Genomic DNA, 24,449 nt, shown 5'->3' with positions numbered 1-24,449 from the left:
CGCCCTCTCGCGCACAGCCCGCTGGGAATTGTAGTCCGAATAAAAAATGGGTTCGCTTGTCTGGGAGGCAAGCCTGGGAAAAGAGCCGGTCTCGCTTCCCAGCATGCTGCGCGACTGTCCTTTTCCTACCGCACGGTTCGGACTCCGAATGCATTCTGGGAGCCGTGGGCGAATTGTAGTCCTCGGAGGACTACAATTCCCGACATGCTTGACGGCTAGCGAGGCGAGCGCTGCATCCTGGGAAATGTAGTTCCTCCAGCCTCCTTCCACCTCCCCGCCAAGGCGAAAAGGACAAGCTGGGAATAGTTGTTTTAAACAAAAAACTGCGTTGGGGGAGCTAGAAATGTAACTGTCTTTCCGTGTTCACCCAGTACTTTGTTTAAAATGTGTTGAGTGTTTTCTGTGGGAGACAGACAGTGGTTTAAGAGCATGAATTTGGAAGTCAGAACTGTGTGCAAATCCTGCCATCGCATTTCCTAGCACTTTGGGCCAACAGTTTAACCTCTTAACTCAATTTCTTCATCTGTAAAAGAGGGGTGATCAAGGGGTCACCTCAGCAGGGTTGTTGTAAAGCTTCGGTAAGTTTCCAAAGTACTTAGCACAGTGCTCAACACATGGTAAGTGCTCAATAAATATTAAAATCATGAATGTTCACTGTTAACATACATCAGGTAATAGGCGTCTTCTTACTTCCTATCCAGAGGTACACGTGCCTTCTTTCAGTTACCCGAACAGGCCAAGTGCTTTCCCACCTCAGTGCCTTTCCTTTGCACTGTTCCCTGGAAATCCTTCCCCCATTTATTTGCTGGCTGACCTCTTTTCTTCCTCTAGCTTAAACAGCACCTCCACAGTACTGTATAGAGGACCCAGCATACAAAGGTCCCTCTCTCCGACCCCTCAAATTCTCTAGGTCAGAAGTTTGGTTTTTTTAAGCCTTTTTACGACTGATAATGATTTATTTGGGGTGTGTGGGTCTGTTGTCTGGATCTCCCCTTAGGTCCCTGTTGAGAGCAGGGACTCTGTCTATTAACTGTATCTACATCACCTAGAACACGGTGGCACATAGTAAGCACTCAGTAAAGGTATTGATACTGAGGGGAGACTTGCCCTAATAAAAACAAACCATATCCTAGATCAATGTAAATTAAAAGTGTAGTATTGGCAGAAGAACCAACACATAGCTATTGAATAATTTCAGGGACAAAAAGAGGTCAGAGATCATTTCCGTCTCTTGCACTGCTTTATCTCCAACAGGGTTGGGACCAGGATAAGGTAAGCAATGTGCCCAGGGTGAAAAATTTTAAAAGGCACTCATTTGGGACTTTCCTGGCGGTCCAGTGGTTAAGACTCCATGCTTCCAATGCAGGGCATGTGGGTTCGATCCCTGGTCAGGGAACTAAGATCCCATATGCCGCTGGGCACAGCCAAAAAAAAGTAAAAAAGGCACTCACTCTTAGGTGCTGACCCAGCCCTTGCAAGAGCCTGAAAGTGATCACCTGGCTTGCCTTCCCTTGGTGCCAGCCCTGATCTCCAGTGCCCAGCTCAGTGCCTGGCACAAGTCTGGTGTTTGCTTGATAAACATCTGCTGAATGAATGAATTAATAGGTATCAAGAAAACAGACACGTGTAATGCTAAGTAAAAGAAGTCTTACACGAATGAATAGTTACCATGTGATTTGTTTGAGTGACCATGAAGACTAAAATTGGTAAAACTAATCTATGATGTAAAAACAGGAACAGTGATTATCTCTGTGGGCAGGGGGCTAAGAGGTGAGGATTATGTTGGATTTGGCATAGTAATATTCTATACTTTGAAAGAGGTTTTAATTACATGGATGTAGATATACATCAAAAATCAACAAATGATACACAAGATTTGTGCATTTCACCTTACATTAAATTTACCTGAACAGGGCTTCCCTGGTGGCGCAGTCGTTGAGAGGCTACCTGCCGATGCAGGGGACACGGGTTCGTGCCCCGGTCCGGGAGGATCCCACATGCCACGGAGCGGCTGGGCCCGTGAGCCATGGCCGCCGAGCCTGCGCGTCCGGAGCCTGTGCTCCACAACGGGAGAGGCCACAACAGTGAGAGGCCCGCGTACCAAAAAAAAAAAAAATTTACCTGAACAAAAATAGTCAGTAAATATTGAGCTTTATTTGATGATATGCATATTGGTTTGGTTTTTTGTCTTTTTGTTTGTTTGTTTTTGGCCGCGCTGTGCAGCATGCGGGATCTTAGTTCCCCGACCAGGGATCAAACCCAAGCCCCCTGCAGTGGAAGCGCGGATTCTTAACCACTGGACCACCAGGGGAGTCCCTGAAATTAACTTTAAAATATATCAGAAAAGTAAGTTAGATTAGTGGATTGATTAAAGGATAGAGAGGTGAAAAGAAAAGAAACAAAATTATAACATCTAGATGCTGAGTATATGGGCATTCACTGTGTAAAACTTTCAAACTTTATGTTTGGAAATTGCCATAATAAAAGAAAGAAAAAAAGAAAAGAAAACAGACACTGTCCCTACCCCGACGTCATTCATGGTCTAGCAGGGGAAATAGACTTAAATGACATATGCACATAAACAACAAATTACTGAGCAAATAACAATAAATATTTCTTATCTCACACAGCTTCTGTGGATTGGGAATTTGGGAGCAGCTTACCTGGGTAATTCTGGTTTGGTGTCTCTCATGAGGTTGCAGTCAAGATGTCAGCTGGGGGACTTCCCTGGCGGTGCAGTGGTTAAGACTCCGTGCTCCCAATGCAGGGGGCCCAGGTTCGACCCCTGGTCAGAGAACTAGATCCCACATGCATGCCACAACTTAGAGTTCACATGCCACAACTAAGGAGCCCACCTCCCACAACTAAGACCCTGCGCAACCAAATAAATATTTAAAATAAATAAATAAAAGATGTCAGCTGGGAATGCAGTCATTTGAAAGCTCAGTCGACTGGCCCCGAAGGATCTCCCTCCCAGGGGCTCACTCATGGGGTTGGCTGATTAACGCTGGCTGTTGGCAGGAGGCCTCAGTTCCTCGCAGGTGGTCCTCTCCACAAGGACACATGAGCTGTTTTCCCCCAGAGTGAATGATCCAAGAAAGGGCAAGGCCAGAAGCTGCAATATGTTTTATGACCTGGCCTCAAAGTCACACCCTGTTATTCCACATTATCTTATTGGTACCCGGGACTTCCCTATCCAAGGTAAGAGGGGACCTGAATACCCGGTGAGAATCAGCGGGGTCCGTCTTGGAGGCCTGGCTAGCACAATTGCTTAAAGCAGAGGCACCTAGCCTAGCTGAGGAGTTAGGGACAGAGCTAGGCAGAGTGTGAAAGCCGGGAACAGACCTTGTCTCTGCTGTCAAGAATCTCATGGCCTGGGTGGTTTGGAGTCTGAGTCTGTCTATATCTATGGAATGTAGATACAGACAGAAAGGACTAGTCCTAGCACTTCCTCTTTACTACAGAACCTGGAAAGACCCTTTCCTTTGAGGTGTCATTTCAACATGCTTGTCATAGGGAAAAACTGGAAAGAGGCAAAATATGCATTGATAGGGGAAAAGTCAGCTGGTTCATATGCAGTCACATAACAAAATATATGCACTCAGGTAAGTATATAGAGAAGTCTGGAAGAAAACACATTTCTGGAAAGACGAGGGGATGGGGTTGGGTTGTCCAAGGAGACTGCATCTTATCTGGTGTATTTTAAAATATTGTAAGCACAGAAATTCATGTATTATTGGTAATTAAGAATAATTAAAAGAATATATAACACAGTTGAAAGTGGGCAGAAGATTTGAACAGCATTTCACAAAAGATACTATGCAAATGGCTCCTGTTTTTATGAAACGATGCTCAACCTCATGAATCAATGGGATAAGACAAATTAAGACCACAACTGGATACCACTACACAGCCATTAGAATGGCCAAAATTAAAAAGATGGACAATATCAGGTGTTTGGGAAAACGTGGAGCAGGTGAAATTCTTCTACATGTCTCTGGGGATGCAAATAGGTGCATCCACTTTGGGAAACTGGTTGAAGTACACATGCACACCCTGTGACCAGCAATTTCACTCTCATGTACATACCTAGCAGGAATGAGTGCAAATATTTACCAAAAGACATGTTCTAGACTGTTCATAGCAGCGCTATTCATAATAACCCAAAAGAGGAAACTACCCAGATGCTCACCAACAGTAGAATGTATAAATACGTCGTGGATTCTTCACACAGTAGAATACTACACAGCACTGAGAATGAACTATCTCCATTTACACAAAGTAACGTGGATAAATCCAACAAACTATGTTGATCAAAAGAGACCACTTAATTCCGTTTATGTAAAGTATTAAAACAGGCAAAACTAAAACTAAAATAAGCATAGAAATCAGGATGGGGGTCTCCTTGTAGGGGGGAGAGGAGTGACTGGAAGGGGACGGGGTTGGGGGGCTTCTCAGAGGTTGGTCACATTCTGTTTTTTTATCTGGGTGCTGGTTACAAGGGCGCGTTCTCTTGGAATATTCATAGAGCTGTACACTTGTGATTTGTGCACTTCTCGGTGTGCATGTTTTATTTTATTTTTTAAATGGGATCCCTCTCTCTCTCTCTCTCTCTCTCTCTCTCTCTCTCTCTCTCTCTTTTTGGCTGTGCCACGCAGCATGAGGGAACTTAGTTCCCCCGTCAGGGATCAAACCCGTGCCCCCTGCAGTGGAAGCGCGGAGTCCGGACCCCTGGACCACCAGGGAATTCCCTCCATTTTTAAAGTTTGTAAAAATTGGGAGGTTTATCATCCATCCTTCCATCAGACATTTAGCGTGTGCCCACTACGTGTCAAACACTGGCCAGGCGCTGGGATTTTGCACTGAGCCTAGGCATCCCCGCCTACCGTTCCTTCCTCGTGATTGGCTGCTCTTCCGGCCAATGGCGGAAGAGTTCCCTCCTCTGTGACATAACAGCCGCAGCATCAGCTAGCTGCAGCTTCCTCAGTTTGGTTTGTAGGCGGCGCTGTGAGCTCGCCGACTCCTTGGTCAAGCTGAGACCTGGTCCCCACCCTCTGATTCTTTCTGACTCTAAGGAATGGAGAGAGAATATGCCCCAGCGCCTCCACCCTCTTTGCAGAACTCTTTTGTGGATTTTTCTGCCTGTGCATCTCCCCGATGAGGATGCAGATCCCCAGGTCCCGCCTCATGCCTACTCCAGCTCCACGGCTGGTGTGACCTCCAGTCCCAGCTATTCGGGCCTCTAGGTCCATGCTTGGGAAATCTTGACAGTGGCCTAGGCCGGCAGTCGGCACCTCTCTGTGTCAGTTAATTGTTTACTCGCTGGTCTATTTATCCTGGATTGGAGGTTAGCCGGGTGCGCGGAGGCAGCTGCCCCCAGGGAAGCCTGTTTCCTGTGGTTGGCTTGCTCAACTAACACCCGCCCGCTTGTGCACTGGAAAGAAATGCAGAGCTGGGAAGGCCCTCCTTGATGGTTCCCTTCGTTCACCCAGGGAAACACTGCCTGAGCCCCTGCCTTGTGCCTGGACCTGTGCTAGGAACATCAACGCTTGATTGGGACAACCCCACCCTGTCCTCATGGGGCTCACAGTCCAGTGGGATAGAAAGACCTATCAGTATAGGGGAACAACCCAGGGGTGGTCAGGGCTTGGCTGGAGGACCCGAAGGTGCTGTGGAAGCCTAGAGGGAGACTGGCAGGGCCTCAGGGAGGGCCTCCCGGAAGAGGGGACATGAGCTAGTATCTGAAAGAGGGAAAGGAGTTAGTCATTAAACAAGGATTGTGTCTTGGCTACCATGCCTGCAGCGCCAGCCGTCATCCCCTTTGTTTAGAATTAGATTCATTCATTTATTCATTAGCAAGTATTTATTGTGGGCCATTTTCCAGACTGAGGAACTAGCCAGAATTCCTGCCTCAAAGGGCTCACACATAAAATGGTGATACCAGGGACTTCCCTGGTGGAGCAGTCGTTAAGAATCCACCTGCCAATGCAGGGGACACGGGTTCAAGCCCTGGTCCGGGAAGATCCCACATGCCGCAGAGCAACTAAGCCCACGTGCCACAACTACTGAGCCTGCGAGCCACAACTACTGAGCCCGTGTGCCACAACTAGTGAAGCCTGCGCACCTAGAGCCAGTGCTCCACCACAAGAGAAGCCACCGCAATGAGAAGCCCGCGCACTGCAGTGAAGAGTAGCCCCGGCTCTCCGCAACTAGAGAAAGCCCGTGTGCAGCAACAAAGACCCAACACAGCCAAAAAAAAAAAAAAAAGAAAAGAAAAGAAAAGAAAAAAATGGTGATACCAATACAGAACTTCAACCCCTGATAGAGTGCTGTGAAGAAGTACTAGGTGTGCAGCTATCTGACCCCAGTTGTCTGGGTTTGAATCTCACATCTGCCACTCACCTCACTAGCTGTGTAACCTCTCTGTGCCTTAGTTTAGCAGAATAACAACTCTAACCTACTTGTAAGGTGTTCTGAGGGTTAAGTGAGTTAATATGTTTAAAGTGCTTTAGAATGTTGCCTGGCATAAAGTGCCCATTTTTATAAAAATATGAGGGTTAGGCCAAATCTGTGAGACCACCCCGAGGAAGTGACTTCGAGTGAGACTTGAATGATAAGACAGTGTCGATGGGCTCCAAAAGAAGGGGAGAGGGGCATCTGGATCCAGAGTGAGCCCAGGCTTATCTCTTCTCTACGTGCTGCCAGTTCAAAAATTTCCCAAGATTGGAAGGACGTAGAACACGGCACTGTAGTTATAAACACGTATTAATTTGAAGTAGGGGAATCCGATGTCCCTTCTCCCCAGTTTTTCTGGTGTTCTCAAGTGATAGATCTCAAAATCAATTACAAACCAGGGCTTGCAGTGGCACCTAAAGAAAATCTGGCCCACGCATTGGATTTGTTTAGCCCCCAGCGCTAAAAACAAACTTCAAAAAGTCATGAACGGGGACTTCCCTGGCGGTCCAGTGGTTAAGACTCCGGCTTCCACTGCAGGGGGCACAGGTTAGATCCCTGCTGGGGGAACTAGGATCCCGCATGTCACGTGGGGCGCCCCCCCAAAACAAGTCATGAGCATCTAAAAATCAAATTTCATGCATTAAAAGTGTTAAATTTAAGAAAAAATGGGAGTCAATGGAAACGACCGTCATCAGTAACCAGAAAACCTTTATTTGATGGGATGCTTTAAAACTTGAGCACACTTCAATTTTATTTTATTTTACTTTTTTATAGATTAATTTAATTTATTTATTTACGTATTTTTTGGCTGCATTGAGTCTTCGTTGCTGTGTGCCGGCTTTCTCTAGTTGCTGCGAGCTGGGGGGGGCTACTCTTTGTTGCAGTGCGAGGGCTTCTCATTGCGGTGGCTTCTCTTGTTAACGGAGCACAGGCTCTAGGCGCGCAGACTTCAGTAGTTGTGGCACACAGGCTCAGCACTTGTGGCGCACGGGCTTAGTTACTCCGCGGCATGTGGGATCTTCCCGGACCAGGGCTCGAACTCGTGTCCCCTGCATTGACAGGCGGATTCTTAACCACTGAGCCACCAGGGAAGCCCCACACTTCAATTTTTTAAAAAAGCATTGAGATATGACCTCAAAAACAAAACAAAACTTGCGCGCATGTAATTTTATTTATCAACGTTTATAGAGCAAGGCATGATTTTCAGCGCTTTACAAATAGAACTCATTTAATTCTCCCTGCAAACCTTTCTAAAGAGCTACGATTATCATTCCATTTTTTAGATGAGGAGACTGAGTAAAGAAATGAAAAATGCAGTAAGAAGCATAGCTTTTCTTCATGCATTCCTTAAATAGACTGGGCTCCCAGAACGCTCATCTTCCAAGACCCGTACTTCCGGAGGGGTCCCAGAGGAACCCCTCTTCAGTTCAGAGGAATTCAGGGGTTACAGCGGTGCCCCTTCCCATCACTACTCTTTCCCCTCCGGGCTCCCGAACTGACATTTGATTTGCAGTCATTTACACAATGTCGACTTGGAGGCCAGGGCTGCACGCGGGACCAGGCCCTCGCGCCTCTTGCGGGATCAGGCGATCACAGAACCCAAAGCAAGTTGTTGAAAGGCACTCGTTACCTGCAGATTTTCTTCTCTGCCAGGAAAAAGAGCACGCGCTCCTCAGCCCCGCCCCTTCTTCCGGATCGACGAATAGCTAGGCTCCTATTGGGCTAAGGTGGGCCCCGCCTCTTCGTGTTCCCCAATCAACTCCTCCACTGGGTGCGCTCCCTCCTCCTCAGCACCGCCCCACCGCCCCAAGTTACGTCGCTCCCTCTCTCCTCCTCCGTTTTCCCCGGGGCTGAGCTCGCGCGGCAAACCCACCGCCCCTTGCCTCTCATTGGCTGGTCAGGTCCCGCGCGAGCGGGATCGCGCCCTTCGCTCCCGCCCCTAAAACTGGGCCATGCCTCTCCCCTCCCGCTTTCTCCAAGAGCCAGGGCGAGGAGGGTTTCGGCTGCTTCTGGCGCGCGCAAGGGTGCGCGCGCCTCTCGAGGACCACTCCCTCCGCCTCGCGCGAGTAGCCGCGGCGGCTGGCAACCCCTCCCGCGCACGCGCGTTTGGCCACCCCATTCCTCTGCCCGGTCGCGCGTCGCCTCGCGCTCTGTCTCGAGCCGCAGCCACCGCACTAGCGGCATTTCTTGGGGGCGCACGCGCACTGCGCCCTCCGCACCCGTTCCCTGGACGCGGCTGATGCGGTGACAGTGAGTCCCTCGGGCGCGCACGCGCTCTCGCTTCTCCCCTGCCACGCGCCGGTTATCCCCTCGCGGCGCGCCCTCAGGGGCCGTTATCCCCCTGCAACGGTCCCCGCGCCACGCACGCGCAGCAGTGAGGGGGAGCGCGCGCGGGAGCTGCGGCCGCAGGAAGGAGGCGCCGCCGCCGCCATTGCGAAGGAGGGAGGGAAGGAGTGAGCAAGGCTGGTCCGCCCTCCCCCTGGTTCCCGCCCCTCCCCCCTTCCCCTCCCCGCCCCCCGCCCCGAGGGAGAGCCGCGGAGCGGCGGGAGGAGGAGGTGGAGGAGGCGGAGGAGGGAGCCCGCGAGGGAGGGTCCGCCCGGCCCCCCGCCGCCGGAGCTGCCGCCGCCGCCTCAGCTGCCGCTGAACGAGGAGCAGCAGAACATGGCGCCGGGGCCGCCGTCGCCGTTGCCGGGATCCCGGAGGCCAGGGCCGCGCTGAGGGCGCCCAGCTGGTGAGTGCGCGAGCTCGCGGGCCCCGGCGGCGAGGCCGGGCGCCGCCCGGCTGCGGGGTCCAGGGGGAGGCGGGGATGGCGGGGCCCGGAGCCCGCGAACAATGGAGGAGCCGGAGGGGGAGGGGAGGGAGCGGCCCCCCAGCCCCCCGGGCCCCGCTGGCCCCGCTGCTTCGCGCTGCGGCCCGGCCCGCCGGGGCCCGTCTGCCCTTCGGACTTGCCCCTGCCCGCCCAGCCCTGCTGTCGCCGCGTCTGCCCCCACCCTCCAACCCATTGGGATCTCAGTGTCTGCCTCGGCCTCCCCCCGCACTCTGCTCCCAATTCTGCGCCTCTCCCTTCCCTCTTCCGCCCCTCAGTGATGCCCTTCGCCCCTCCTAGACTCTGCAGTGCTCATGGGATCCACTTCCTCAGTGACCCTTCGCATCCCTTAATTCTGGACCCGCACTTTGAGATTGGTGATCCTCTGCCTTCTTCGATTCCGCTCTCACCACCCTGGATCTGCCCCCTTCTTTGACCCATCTTCTGTTACCCTCCGCTGTTTCACCGCCAGGAGCTGTCCTTCTAGGACCTGTGGTTCCACCTCCTTGGTGATTCATCCAAGACCCTGTTCGTCTTGGCACTGCTGCTCCCAGGTGTTCTGCTTGGACTTAATTCCACGTCCCTCTTGGGCGCTACTGCCCGCTGACAAAACCTGCTCCCCACCCCATACCCCTGGACTCTCTGACCTTCGTCTGCCTCAGTTCAGTTCCCTGCCCCCTCTCGGACTCCGATGCACCATGCTTGCCTCCTCCCCTGCTCAGACCTTGCTCCCGTCTGCCATTCAAATCCTTTCCTCTCTTCCAGACCTTTCTGCCTCCCCATCCAGCCTCAGATCTTGCTGTGCCCTCCAGCCTGCTTGCTTTCTGATTTTGCCTTCCATGAGGCAGCCTCCTCCCCTTCTCTGACCCTGCACCTCTCTCCTTTCTGCCTTTCACTTCTCTGACCTTTTTCCCGAACTCAGCCTCTCCGCAGCCTCAAGCCCTGCAGTCCCCAGTTCTGCCCCAGTGTTCTCCTTGCCGTTTCCTCTCTTCCCCACCTCCTTATTGGCCCTCTTTTGAGCGGTTCCATTCATTTGCTCCGGCTTCCTTTGACCTGTCTCCCCTTCAGTACTTCTCTGTGTAAGACCTGCTTCTAGCCTCTTTCTCCAAGTCCTGTCCTCTTCATTTTGGCCCTTCTTAGATTTGTCCTTTACCTCACTGAACCATCGATAACTTGTCTCTGATCCATCAACCCCTTCCCTTCCCCTTCTGCACCTCAGACTTGCCCCAAATCCTTTTTGCACCTGCTCTTTCATTTGTTCATTTCTACCCCATCCTCTCTATTTAATGCTTTCCTCACAGCTCTGCTCCTTTTGGAGCTGTCCACTTGTCCATCTGTTTTTTGGACCCATTTTAACTTTCTTACTGCTGTACCCTCCCGGTGTGGTCCTCTTTAACTCTGGTCGTCTTGTGACTGCCTCTCGGTTCTAAGTTTTCCACCTGATCTTCTGTGCCCCCACCATTTTGATTCAGCTCTCAACCTCCACTCTCTCCTTGCTCGTATTTGTCCTCCCCTTTTTGCCCTACCTCTTACCCCCTTACTGAGTCTCTTCCCCCTGCTCTGCCCAGTATAGAGATGTTTTCCCAACCATTCATACCTGTCACTCCCCCCACCCCAGCTTCCTCTTGGAGCTATCTCAGTTGTGGGCTAGAGTCTCCCTCCCTTTTGTGATCCCTCTCCCAGATCTGTTTTTCACTGCCTTGTTTTCTCCTTCATCTTTTCTTTCCCCTTGTATCTTGCTAGGCTTCTTCTCTTCCTATTTAGTTCCCATCAGATTTGCTTCTCCCGCCTCCCCCGCTTGACCTGCCCATTCCCACTGGGTGCTTCCCTTCTTCAGGCATGCCTTTCTCTGGTCTCCATTCCTCAGCTTTGGAGGGGAAGGGGCTGGGTTGGGCCTAGACTTCTGCAGGCTCAGGTTCAGACTGCAGATCTCTCAGCTCTCTGACCGTGAGGGTTTTATCTCGAGGGATCCTGTGAGATCTGAGTAAATAGGTGGGGGTTGGTTGATTGGTTACTGCTCTCGAGTCTGGGAGTGTCTCCCCTCGTCTCCCCCATTTCTGCCACGGTTAGTGGTGGTGGGGGTATATCTCCTTTCCACTGCCCCGCTTTCTTTCCCGCTCCCAGTTTGCTCCCCAGCCCCTTCGGGTCCCTGGGCTTTGCACTTCTGTGTCCTTCGGAAAAGGAGAGTGCAGCTGCTCGCAGGTCTGTCTTCTCTTTCTCACTTTCCCTCCCTCCTTCTCTGAGCTATTGTAAAGGGACAGTTGTACCCTCTCCCCCTTTCACCTCCAAGCCATCACCCTTTGGGAGAATTTAGGAGTATGCTTTTTTGTTTTGTTCCAGCTGACAAGTCATATATTTGTTTTACCTTCGGCTGGGGAAATGCCAGTTCTCGAGTTCTCCCCAGTCCCACCGGGGGTTGTGGTCGCACTTGGTGTTTACTGCTGTGGGTCTGCAAAGCTGCCAGTCTTGCCTTCCCTAATGGCCTCTGGTTTGCTTTGTGACCTTTGGGAGGGGTGGTGGAAAGTGGGCTTATTTCTTTTTCACCTCTGCCCCAGGAAGGATTCAGCTTCCTGGTCTTCAAAACGGTGAGAGCCTGGGTTTGGAAAGCTCTTTGCAGTTGTTTGTGGAGACAGAGTGCCAAGTGTCACTTAGATTTCTGCCCTCTGGTATTGCAGGCGCTCCCAGCCACAGGAGTTGAATGCTTATAGGTAGATCCATGTTTGGGAAAGGGAGGGGGCTCATTGGTGTACCAGGAGTATGTGGGTGGACCCTGACACTCCCCCAGCCTTTTGACCGCCCTGATTTGGTAGAGTGAGAAATGGGTGCCAGGAACTGTCTGATATGATTGGGTTTTTGGTTTATTACCTGTGAAATGTACCTTTGCTGCCTTTTCCTTGAGCTTCAGTGATCTTATGTTGGGGGTAGGGTTTAGGAAATTCATTCAGAGGAAGAGGTGGTTTTTACAGAAAACCAGACAAGCGTTTTCCTTCCTTACCTTGGGAGAAGGAAGCTTTTGCATGTTTTAGGTTTATTTATTTTATTTCTTAAGTAAATCAAAAGCCTGATTTTTTTTTCCCCCTGTGGCCTAGGGCAATTGCATATTAAAGCAGCCATCAAGCTGTGAAGGAGTGTTTACTGGAAGGACTTTATTTCTTAACTGAGCTATAATCAAACTTTGTTTACTTCAGCACTTATTTAGAATAGTTCTGTGTGAATGCATGTGAAATAAAAAACATTCACTGTCATCTACAGAATTGAACCATTGACTCATCAAATGTTAGGGCATTTGTATGTGAGACGGTGAGGGGGGCTGGATAGTAGATCCATATGGCTCCTTTAGTTTCTAAGTTCTTAGGACTTTAAGTTTTGTGACAAGCAGAGTCTGGTAATTTTAATTATCTGTGGCATTTGTCTTCACCATTATTGACTTTAAGAATTTTGGTTCCTTTCTGTTAGTTTCTGTTCATTTCTTAGTTTTGGCCTTGTGAACCATGATTAATTCTCTGAATTTGTTTGAGTTTATGTTCCTCATGTTGGTATAAATAGTTGTTTTGTTTTTTATTCTTAATGTGGAAGTGGCAACTAATTACGAATAAAAACAACTGTGTGCGCAGAACTGCTTAAATTCGTGTTCCAGGGTTTTAACATCACTGGCAGCATAGAAAGTTTCTGCGTGCCCAAAGCTTACGTTTACATAATAGGAAGAGAGGAGACGGAAGAACAAAGAGCTGATTTTTCTTCCTAAACTGGTAACTGATGTTCCAGAGCTTGTCAGATTTCTCTGATGGTAGCAGAGGCTCCAACTCCTGTATCAACATTTGTTTTCATGAAGGAATTGGGTGCTACAGAAATCTGAGGTGGTAGCCTTGGCCTTCTGGAACATTTAATGTGCCAGTTGGGGGTGGGGTGTGGAGTGGGGGATGGCGATAGACTGTTTTCGACCTAGTAATATGTCTTCAAGGGCTCTTGCCCTGCCTAGAAAATCTTTATATTACTGGCCTGATTAAAGTTCTTGTCTTTTTTTATACTAGCCTTTCTTTTTGGCTGTGTCCCCCCCTCCCTTACCCTCTGCCCTTTTTCCTTGCCATGATGAAGGCCAAAGATTTAGAACAATAAAAAGATCAGAAAATAGTCATTCCTCTCGATACTGGACACATACAAGTTGTCCTTGTGCAGATCCATGGGCCTGATGGTGACTTTTGACAAAGGACAGTCTGGGAGGAGTGAGGGTTGCATAGGTGACTGTAAACTACAGCCTCATAGGGGTTTGGTCAGTCTGTATGTGATGAGGAAACACATCAGGTCAATACAGTTGGAGATTGAAAAGATGAGACTAGTTGTCTGTTTCCCTCTAGTCTTGTCTGCTTTCCCCTCTTCCATCTGCTGTGGTGTTCTGAGAGGTGTTAGGTCTCTTGTAGGGCCTTCCTGTGATCTGCTTTGACTTGTCATTCACCAACTGGCAGTCTAAACAGTGTGTTAACACTCAGTCTCTGTGACATTTTATTTATCATCTAGTTCAGTCGTTTAAAATTTCTTTTCTACACTATATGAAATAGATAAACTTGGAGATTCTCCGCTTGAAGAGGGAAGGTGACCAGCAGAAAACCCTTGGGTTTGGAACAACAGTTTGAAGCTCAGTGCCTCGTCTAGCCTCCTCATTTACAGTTGGGGAAATGGAAAGCTTGCAAGGGGTATGCTGACAGGCTTCCTGTCATAGTTGAAAAAATAATGGGCATAGAGGTAGGAGACCTTCTGGTCTAGGCCTTAACCTAATTAGAGGGACACTTGGACAGAATGCTTTACCTCTCTGGGCTTCACATTTGTGTAGTCTGAAGTCTTCTGTGCCGTTCAGCTCTGATTGTAGATTCTTTCTGGATCACATACCACATCAAAGCTGGGACTGGGACTGGGCTCCTGGTGCTACTCTTAACCACTGCGCCCTGCCCCGCTCCCCCCATCAAATCCTGTAACCCAGAATGGGCCAGGCAGTGGGGGGGCTCTTTCCCCAGGGGATGCAGTAAAATGAATTCGATTACCTTTGTTGTATGCTTTTTCAAAAATAAAATAAACACTTACCTCTTTTTCAGGCATTCACATGAAGATTAGTGTATAATTTGGGGAGAAAGGGGCATCCAGATTGTATTAACTACATAACTAAAACCATATACCTCTTAAAAACAATATGGAATTTTTCAAGCTGAGTCATTGTTGACCTAGGCTCTCAAATAGCAGTGGTCTGAATAGCACTTGAATGCTGGTATTAAGAAATGCAAACAAATCATTCATGTTCATCTTCCTGAAAGTTTATTTCAATTTAATTTTTGATACTCTGCTTTATCAGGCTTCATCTATGAAGAATTCTTGAAAATAATACTTGGCATCTGTCAGTCTAATCTTCATTTATTTGCTTTGCTGATGTTAAGAGACACCATTAAGTTGATATATTAGCAGAGAATCAGCCATGAAGCATCCTCACAGGAAAGTAATATTTATTTTAGTCAAAAGTAGCCAGACTTGCCTATCTCCTTTATTCTTTTTGAAATGAACATTTTCATTTTATGAAATTTGTGGCAGTTGTGATGTTGCATTATGCATCTGTAGGTATTTCATACTTTTTTAAAAAATTAATTGATTTATTTTGGCCACGCCGGACGACATGCGGGATCTTAGTTCCCTGACCAGGGATTGAACCTGCGCCCCCTGCAGTGGAAGAGCAGAGTCTTAATCACTGGACTGCCAGGGAAGCCCTCATACTTTTTTTTTTTTTTTTTTTTAATTATTTATTTGGTTGCACCAGATCTTAGTTGCGGCTTGCGAGCTCCTTAGTTGCGGCACGTGGGCTCCTTAGTTGTGGCTTGCAAACTCCTAGTTGCGTCATGCATGTGGGATCTAGTTCCCTGACCAGCGATCGAACCTGGGCCATTGCGAGCTCGGAGTCTTAACCACTGCACCACCAGGGAAGTTCCTACCCTCATACTTTTTTTTGCTCTCCTAGCGTCTGCCTTCTTATTTGGAAAATGTTCTCTTGCTAGGCACTATTGTAATATTTACGTTTGGTAATCAAACTTGAACAATTGAGAGGCAGCTTCCTATGGCCTAAACATTGTTGAATTGATAAAGAAGAAACCTGGGTTCTAGCCCTGGCTCTGCTGCTTACTAGCTGAGTGACTTTGGCCAAATCATTTTCACTTCTCTGGGCTACAGTTTCTTCATTAGAAAAATGAAGGGATTATACCAGTTGGTTCCCATTATTTCCCATCATACCTAGCAAAATATCTTGTACATAGTAGGCCCCCGCTACATACATGCTGATTGAAGCCAAGCTGGTGCCAGAGGCTTTTTTCTTTTTGAGGGGTGAGGGGGGGAGTTGGGGAGATGTGTGCACTGACCATAATGGCTATTTTTAGGCTTGAAACTCTTAGATGGCATGCCCTCTTGGTCAGCATTTAATCTCTATACATACATACACACATATATTGTAAGTGTCTTGACCAGGGCTACACAGCTAATAGATGCTAGGGCTATGTTATAAATCCATGTCTGATTCTAAAATTTGTGTTTATTTTATTAGACTGCTTGCCTGTCTGGGATGTAAGAATAAGCTGTTTTTCTAATCCCTTGAGGAATTCATAGTCAGTTATAAACAATTAACTATATATATAATATGGGGTGGGGTGAGGGAAGTAAATGTTCAATAGACTATTAATTTCTAGCTGCTTTGGAGGCAGTCCCATATTAATCTTAAAGATTTTCATATTCAGAGACTGAACATATTAGGTTCCATATCACAGTATTTTAAAAAGAATCCACAACCGCAAGTACCAGCTTGTCTTTCTAGTCAGCATATTGAAGAAGTTGAGCATTTTATTTCTGACCTGGATTCACACCCAGGTATAACAAAACTGTAAGTAAATTTGTCTAACAGAAATGAGATGGAACTGTTTGGTAACGTAATGGCCTTAAATCTATATTTTGGGACTTCCCTGGTGGCCCAGTGGTTAAGAATCTGCCTGCCAATGCAGGGGACATGGGTTTGATCCCAGGTCCAGGAAGATCCCACATGCAGGGGAGCAAGTAAGCCTGTGCGCCACAACTGCTGAGCCTGCGAGCCACAACTATTGAAGCACGTGCTCTGCAGCAAGAGAAGCCACCACAATGAGAAGCCCACGCACCTCATCGAAGAGTAGGCCCCCCCTCGAAGCAACTAGAGAAAGCCCGCACATAGCAGCAAAGACCCAGCGCAGCCAAGAAAAAAAAAATTCTATATTTTCTTTTTTTTTTTTTTTTTTTGTGGTATCCGGGCCTCTCACTGTTGTGGTGTCTCCCGTTGCGGAGCACAGGCTCCGGACGCACAGGCTCAGCGGCCACGGCTCACGGGCCCAGCCGCTCCGCGGCATGTGGGATCTTCCCGGACCGGGGCACGAACCCGTGTCCCCCGCATCGGCAGGTGGACTCTCAACCACTGCGCCACCAGGGAAGCCCCAATTCTATATTTTCTTTGGCAAATAGAAAAGTATCTGAATAGCTCCTAATAGATTTTCTTCTGAGAAAACTCTCTAGACAACTACAAATGTATAGATAAAAATATACTTTGCCCCTTGACTTGTTTGTGTGGAGCTCCCTATAATACTTTTTAAAAAAAATTTCAATTCAGAAAGTTATTAAATAATGTTGGGGTGAGACTGTTTTCCAGCTACAGCTAATAGCCTCCTAAAGTGTAAAAAAAAATATTGTTGCATTGTACTTCTTCCCATCTCCATTTATTTATTTTGCGGTACGCGGGCCTCTCACTGCTGTGGCCTCTCCCGTTGCGGAGCACAGGCTCCGGATGCGTGGGCCCAGCGGCCACGGCCCACGGGCCCATCCGCTCTGTGGCATGTGGGATCTTCCCGGACCGGGGCACGAACCCGTGTTCCCTCCATCGGCAGGCGGACTCAACCACTGCGCCACCAGGGAAGACCCCATCTCCATTTAAAAGAAAGGTCAAAACCGATGCTTCAATCTATTGCAGCCTGCACTGCTTAGGAATAAGACAAGGAAAATGATTACTGTTAATTGCCACGGGCAATTAAAAAGGATTCTTTGTTCAGTAACAAATTGATTGTGTACAAATGAAAGTCAGATTCGATTCTTGAAATCAGCATCTTCAGCTAGAGTGGCTTTCACTTCAAGGGAATTGTGTCACTGGGAGTAGTGTACCTAAATGCTTGGTGATTAAAAGTGTCACTAGGTCTTGGACTTCATTGGTGGTGCAGTGGTTAAGAGTCCGCCTGCCAATGCGGGGGATGCAAGTTCGAGCCCTGGTCCGGTAGTATCCCATATGCCATGGGGCAGCTAAGCCATGTGCCACAACTACTGAGCCCGTGTGCCACAACTTCTGAAGCTCATGTGCCTAGAGCCCATCCTCCACAACAAGAGAAGCCACCGCAATGAGAAGCCCGTGCACCATAGAGAAGGGTCGCCCCCACTCTCCGCAAGTAGAGGAAGCCCACACGCAGCAACGAAGACCCAACGCAGCCAAAAATAAATAAATAAATAAATAAATTAAATTTATTGGGGGGGAGTATCAGTAGGTCTTTATTTTTCAGAAATGCTTATTAAGTTTTTACGTGGAAGACTGGTAGATGCTGCTTTTGTAATATAATTTTCAACGGACTGATATTGAATATTTTAATGCTGCTGACCTATAGGAAATTTCTTCCACTGATTGGTCAGTCAGTTGAGGAATGCACATAAAACCTGTGATAAATGAGGAAAAAGGACCCTGACTTCTGTGGGAGTGGGTTGTGGCATATGCCTAGTATTAGTCAACAGCCATGAAGGCTTAAAAATGGTCATTTGAGCTAAAGTAGTTGTGATTTAATGGAAGGAATACATATTTTCTTAGGTACAGATTCCCTTAACATTTTTTCTTTTTGTTTACTTTTTTTTAAAATTAAGGAGCAACTTACATGTAGAAAAGTACATAAATCTTTTTTTTGTTGTTAATTTATATATGTATTTATTTTTGGCTGCACTGGGTCTTCGTTGCTGCATGCAGGCATTCTGTAGTTGCGACGAGCAGGGGCTATTCTTCGTTGCGGTGCGCGGGCTTCTCACTGCGGTGGCTTCTCTTGTTGCGGGGCATGGGCTCTAGTCGCGCGGCTTTCAGTAGTTGTGGCTGGCGGGCTCTAGAGCGCAGGCTCAGTAGCTGTGGTGCACGGGCTCAGTTGCTCCGTGGCATGTGGGATCTTCCCGGACCAGGGCTCGAACCCGTGTCCCCTGCATTGGCAGGCGGATTCTTAACCACTGCGCCACCAGGGAAGCCCCAAGTACATAAATCTTAAGTGTACATTTCTGAATTTTCTACATCTTGTACAGACCCCTTTTTCATATGATGGGGCATAATTTCCTTTCCACACAATTCTTCGTAAGTTGGAAACTGTTTGAGTGTCTCTATCTGTAAGGCACTTCAGTCATGACTTTAATATACAAATGTGAATGTGTAGGATCATATTTATAACTTTTCCAAGTTTGTTCGAGGTCACATACCTGATAATGAATGGGATAATAGTGATCTCATACAAATTACAAGTATCGAAAGCATCTTGTAATAACAGATCTTTCCTATTTGTGTTGTAATTCCAGAGTTTTTGGGTCTCTCTTTACTTGGAATTGAAAGGAAATAGGTATGGTCACTACTGTGACATCATGATGGGACTGTCAGGCACGCAAACTGGTGTGAACTTTCTGGAAAGCAGTTTGGCAATGTTTTAAGAGACACAATCCTTGATCTAGTTATAGGTATCTATATGGACCAAAAACTAGAGATGGGGACCAAGATTTTATACAAAGATGTTAATTATAGTGATGTGTATTGGAAAGAAGAGAAGCAATCTAAATGTTTTAACTTTAAGGGAATGGTCACTTTATGTAAAAGTCTGGAGTCCTGTAAAAAGGACGTTTTTGGAGAATTCTTGACATGGGAAAGTGCACACAAAATAAAATCAAGTATGAGAAAAGAAGCAGGATATAGAACTATAAACAGTGTGGTTCCATTTATTTTAAAATATATATGGGAGAAAGTGGAAGAAATATGCCAGAGTGCTATGTTGTAGAATTTTGAGTGATTAAATTTTTTTTTCTGAGTTTTCCCATTTTCCATAATGATTTTACTGTTTTTGATTCAGAGGAAAAAAAGGTTAAACAATTTTTTTTTTTTGGCAGAGGAAAAAAATGTTTTTCTTGAAAACATATGAAGGAAAAATTGAGCTGAAAAGCAAGAAATTAGTAATAGTGAGGTCTGTTGGACTCTAGTCCCTTTGAAGGTAAGGCAGTTACCCTTTCTTAGCACAATAATTGAATTAATTATAGCAGTATTACCAGTTAATAACAACAGTGTGCTTACTGAGTACCAGGAGACTCCTGAGTGTTCCCTCATATTCTCCTCACCGTCATCCTCTGCTCTGACGTAGGTGGTATTTCATTTTCTAGTGAGGGAGCTGAGGCTTCCTGAGGGAACTTACCCAAGGCCACAGGGCTGATAGGTCCCTGAGGCAGTCTGGTTCAGAGCCTTTGCTTGGAGCCTCTGCTTTCTGCCACTTTCTCTGGTGTGCTGTACACTTTACAGAACTGGTTTTACCCCAGAGATGAGGAAGATAAAAGTCTACTTCATGGCTGATAGCTGTAGCTATGCCGAGGTGTTCCCCACCCCAACCATGCTTGCTCTAAAGGAGCCATTAGTACACTACTTTTTCCTTTTCTTGGTCAAAATCAGGAATTGACATGGAACTAGTTGTATCTTCCCTTTTATGGGCCAAAAAATTCTTTAAATCAGATTTAAATAATTTTATTTATTTAATGTAGTTGATTAATTTTACTTAAACATTTAAATAACTTAAATAATTAAGGGCTATTAAGCAGAAGCGGGAACAAACTGGTTCTCTGAGCTCCAAAGGCTAGAGGTGTAGGGAGACAAGACTTATTTTTCCCTTTTCCACCCCATTCAACCAGTGTTTGGGTGTCTATGCTATTTAGAGTACCAGTCGTACAAAACATGCCTCCTCCTCTCTGAGAGTTTATATGCCATTTATAAAACAAAAGCAATTCTTCCCTTACAGGTGACACAAGGAACACCCTGTTTCTGTACCAGAAAGTAAAAAATTTAGAAGGCCAGTGGCCTGATTTTTTTTTTTTTTCCCCCGATCTTATCTTAAAGAATTAAGTGCGACTGAACATTTCAACACAAGAATGTGTTGACTAAGAAGACAGATATCATCTTATTATGAGAAAGAAAGTGGTCCAAGTTCATGTTTTATCTTGAATATGGAATAATTTGGAAATTAAAAATTTTACCTTCTTTGTTTTTATTGTTGTTATTAACAGGACATTTGCACACACATATACCTGTTCCTTTATTGGTCATTCTTTCTTTCACGAGGGAGAGCATTGAAGACCTGATGTTCATTTGCAGCGTGAGGGGTTTACGTTTAGACGTGAGGAAGAAATTGCAAAGTAGCTTGGAAGCTCCACAGGGTTTTTTTGTTTTGTTTTCCCGTTTATTCTGTAGGACACGTCAGTAGGAGCACAGTATTTGTTGAATTCAAGATACGACTTTTTGAGAGAAACCAGGAAAAATAAAGTATCTGGAATCTTTTAGTCCTTAGATTCCTGGGTTTCTTCAAGTGATGTAAAAACCCTTTCTGCTGTTTTCATTTTGCTTCTTACCAACTTTGTGACCTTGGACAAGTCATTTATCTTGAGTTCTTGTCTAATAAATGGACCTAAATACCTATTCTGCCTGCTACAAAGGCTTTTTGTGTCCAGATTTTTTTGGGAGAACTAAATGCCAACAGTGGATGTGGAATTCTGTAACATTGGACAATTTTCTGGGAGGATGAAAAAGCACAGTTTGATTAATTAAACTGTTTAGGTAGGCCAGCATGTTAGAGGAAGCCTGATGAAGTTTTTGTTTTGTTTTGTTTTTTGCGGTACGCGGGCCTCTCACTGTTGTGGCCTCTCCCGTTGCGGAGCACAGGCTATGGATGTGCAGGCTCAGTGGCCATGGCTCACGGGCCCAGCCGCTCCGTGGCATGTGGGATCTTCCCAGACCGGGGCACTAACCCGTGTCCCCCGCATCGGCAGGCGGACTCTCAACCACTGCGCCACCAGGGAAGCCCGCCTGATGAAGTTTTGAATCAGTAGAACAGCACGTGCTATTGATCTGTAATCTTGTAACTCACCCCAGGTAGCAGCCAATTTTAGGGTTACTTAGCAGGATCTCACACATCTAAATGTTGTAGGTCATAGGCCAAGTAGCAGTTGTTGAGATCTATTTAGTATTCACAGTGTTAGCACTGAGGCCTCAGTTACTCTTTCTCCCACCATGATGCATGGCCTTGGGTCGCGTCCCAGTCCCACCCCTTGCCAGCTCTGCACCCTAAGACAACACACTTAAACTTTGGTGCCTTCAGGCACCTCATCTATAAAAAGGGGAATATAATAGTGTCTGCTCATAGGGTCACTGTACAAATTAAAACAGATAGTGTATTTAAGAAGCTTAAGATCATGCCTACCTCATGGTAAAGGCTCTGTAATGTCATTTTTAGTGCAGTAGTTCCAGACTTGGCTTTTACAGACCAGTTGACGATATGGTGGTGGGAAAAAGAAAATTAATTTACCAATTTTTAGTTTCATCAGGGAGGACATTAAAAAAAAAGAAAGAAAAGGAAACTACTCACCGTTATTTCGTTGAAGAAAAAGGACCCACTATTAGAATAGAAGACAGCCATTTTCTCTCTTTTGGCCGCGAGGCTGTCGGGATCTTCCTTCCCCAACCAGGGACCCCTGCAGTGGAAGCGCAGAGTCTTAACCACTGGACGGCCAGGAAATTCCCAAAAGATAGCCATTTTCAAGGAAGTTGGCAGCTTTACGTGGATATACGTAGATGTATGTTTCTAATTCTCAGTTTTACATAGACTGGGGAAAACTGCCACAGGCCATCACGAGTAGTATGTGGACAGGTATTAAATAGACAGATACCTGTCTCAGTTCCTCCATTTATTGTCACCGTAAGTTCTTCTCTGAGCCTTAGTTTTCTCATGTGTGAAGTAAAGATACTAATAGCTATCTCACAGGGTTGTTTTGAGAAACCGGGGTAATGTATGAAAAATGTTTGGCATATAATAAGTGTTCAGTTGATAGAGCTTGTTATTCTCAAATGATTAGTTGAGTATTAAGCCAATTAAGCGAAATCCCCTGTGCTTTGTGCCACTGGGAATTCCGAGAATTAGGGTATTGTGCTTGATTGCAGAAGTTTCCTACAAAGCTGTCCTCTTCATTCTTTCCTCTCTCGTTTATTCTCAACAAGTCACTGGAGGCACTAAACAGAAACCTGACTGTTGTTCCCCTTTAAAACCTTTGGTGCTTTTCTATGGTGTGTAAGATTAAGTCCAGATCACTAGTGTGTTCCATGGAATCCTTTATACGCTTTGGCCCATCGTCCCTTCCCAGTCTCCAGAACACGTTCTGTTCTTTTTCTGCCTCTTTGTGGTTTTAAAATTAATTAATTAATTAATTTTTGGCTGTGTTGGGTCTTCGTTGTGGTGCGCGGGCTTCTCATCGTGGTGGCTTCTCATCGCGGTGGCTTCTCATCGCGGTGGCTTCTCTTGTTGCGGAGCACAGGCTCTAAGGTGTGTGGGCTCAGTAGTTTTGGCTCACGGGCTCTAGAGCACAGGCTCAGTTGTGGCGCCTGGGCTTAGTTGCTCTGCTGCATGTGGGATCTTCCTGGACCAGGGCTCGAACCCACGTCCCCTGCATTGGCAGGCGGATTGTTAACCACTGAACCACCAGAGAAGCTCTGCCTTTGTGTTTTTGATGAAGCTGGTTCCTCTTGAGAGTTCCCTTACCTATCCTCTGATTGGTGAATTTCCTGCTCATTCTAAAGCATCCTCTCAAGTGTCTGCTTTTGAGACCTTTGTTCCTGGGGTTTTTCCTCAGCTCTGTTCTATTAGCACTTTGCTGGTGATGTTATACATATGGCTTGTGTGTGTAGTGATATGTTTGTATGGTTCTGAATCAGCAGTCACAAAGCACCCATACTGTTCCCTTATCCCTGTCCCCCAGCCACCCACTTGTCCCCTTTGGAGACATCAGTGTTCTACCGGAGATATTTTTTTCCTTCCAGAGATACTTTATGCACATATAAACAAGCAAATAGAAGTATGTATGCATTCCCCCCCCCCGCCCCCTTTACATGAATAGTAGCATACTATGATTATTGTTCTGCATCTTCCTTTTTTCCACTTAATATTTTGGGAGATGTTCAGTGTTCGCACAAAGGAAGCTTCCTTGTTCTTTTTTTACAGCCTCGTGGTATTCCACCACACAGATACACTGTAATTAGCCAGTCTCCTATTGATGGATATTGGACTTGTTTCCAGTTCTTTGCTTTTGCAATCAGTGCTGTAGGGGAAACGTGAATATATGTTATTTTGCATGTGTGAGATTATACCTGGAGGAGAAATCCCTAGAAGTAGAATAGTTGTCTTCTACTACTACTTCTTTTGTTTTTTCTTTTTCTTTTTTTTTTTTTTGGCTGCCATGGCTTGTGGGATCTTAGTTCCCTGACAAGGGATTGAACCCGGGCCACTGCAGTGAAAGTGCCGAGTACTAACCCCTAGACCACCAGGGAATTCCCATCTTCTGCTTCTTAAAGCTAGGAATTTGTTTAAAAATAAATTTTTAAAAAAGCTAGGAATTTGTTCTTTTTTGTTTTTCACTTTTCCTCATAAAGTGCCTAACTTGTCACTGGTGCCTAATTAATGCCTGAATGAAGGATAGAATAGTCCAGCTGGTAAGCCAAGATGGATTTTTGAAAAAAACTGGACTTTGATATCCGAAATCCTGATATCAGGGGTCCACAGCTAAATCCTAAAGCTTGCCGAGGTTCTGGCAGCTGTCCCCCATGGCTTTGGTTGTTATAATAGCCCATAGGATATGGTTGGAAGATGTCTGTGTAGCTCGCTCAGCTTGGGACAGATGTGACTTTTCAAAACCCCCCTCCCAATGTGACAGTCAATAGAGTATCCCTCTCTCCTGTGAGCTCACCCCTAGGGAAATCCTTTTACTCTCCACCAAGTGAAACTAGGTCCTCAGAGACTCCTGCAGTAATAATAGCCAATACTTCTTTAGTCCTTTCTATGTGCTA

At 46.6% G+C, this 24,449-nt stretch overlaps 1 protein-coding gene across 1 annotated transcript in view; it reads left to right on the top strand.

The window, feature by feature from the left end:
- Window positions 1–8,419: 8,419 nt before the first annotated feature.
- The window catches only part of ARHGAP35 (Rho GTPase activating protein 35), a 119,778-nt gene continuing 103,748 nt past the window's right edge, over window positions 8,420–24,449 (top strand). Inside the window, exon 1 of the mRNA XM_059045447.2 lies at window positions 8,420–9,187. The gene's annotated coding sequence lies outside the window, so the exon portion shown is untranslated. The remainder of the gene's footprint in view (window positions 9,188–24,449) is intronic.

Source organism: Kogia breviceps, chromosome 18 (assembly GCF_026419965.1).
Source record: "Kogia breviceps isolate mKogBre1 chromosome 18, mKogBre1 haplotype 1, whole genome shotgun sequence".
Taxonomy (NCBI): domain Eukaryota; kingdom Metazoa; phylum Chordata; class Mammalia; order Artiodactyla; family Physeteridae; genus Kogia; species Kogia breviceps.
The sequence above is the reverse complement of the archived record's forward strand: the minus strand, read 5'-3'. Positions and strand labels throughout refer to the sequence as shown.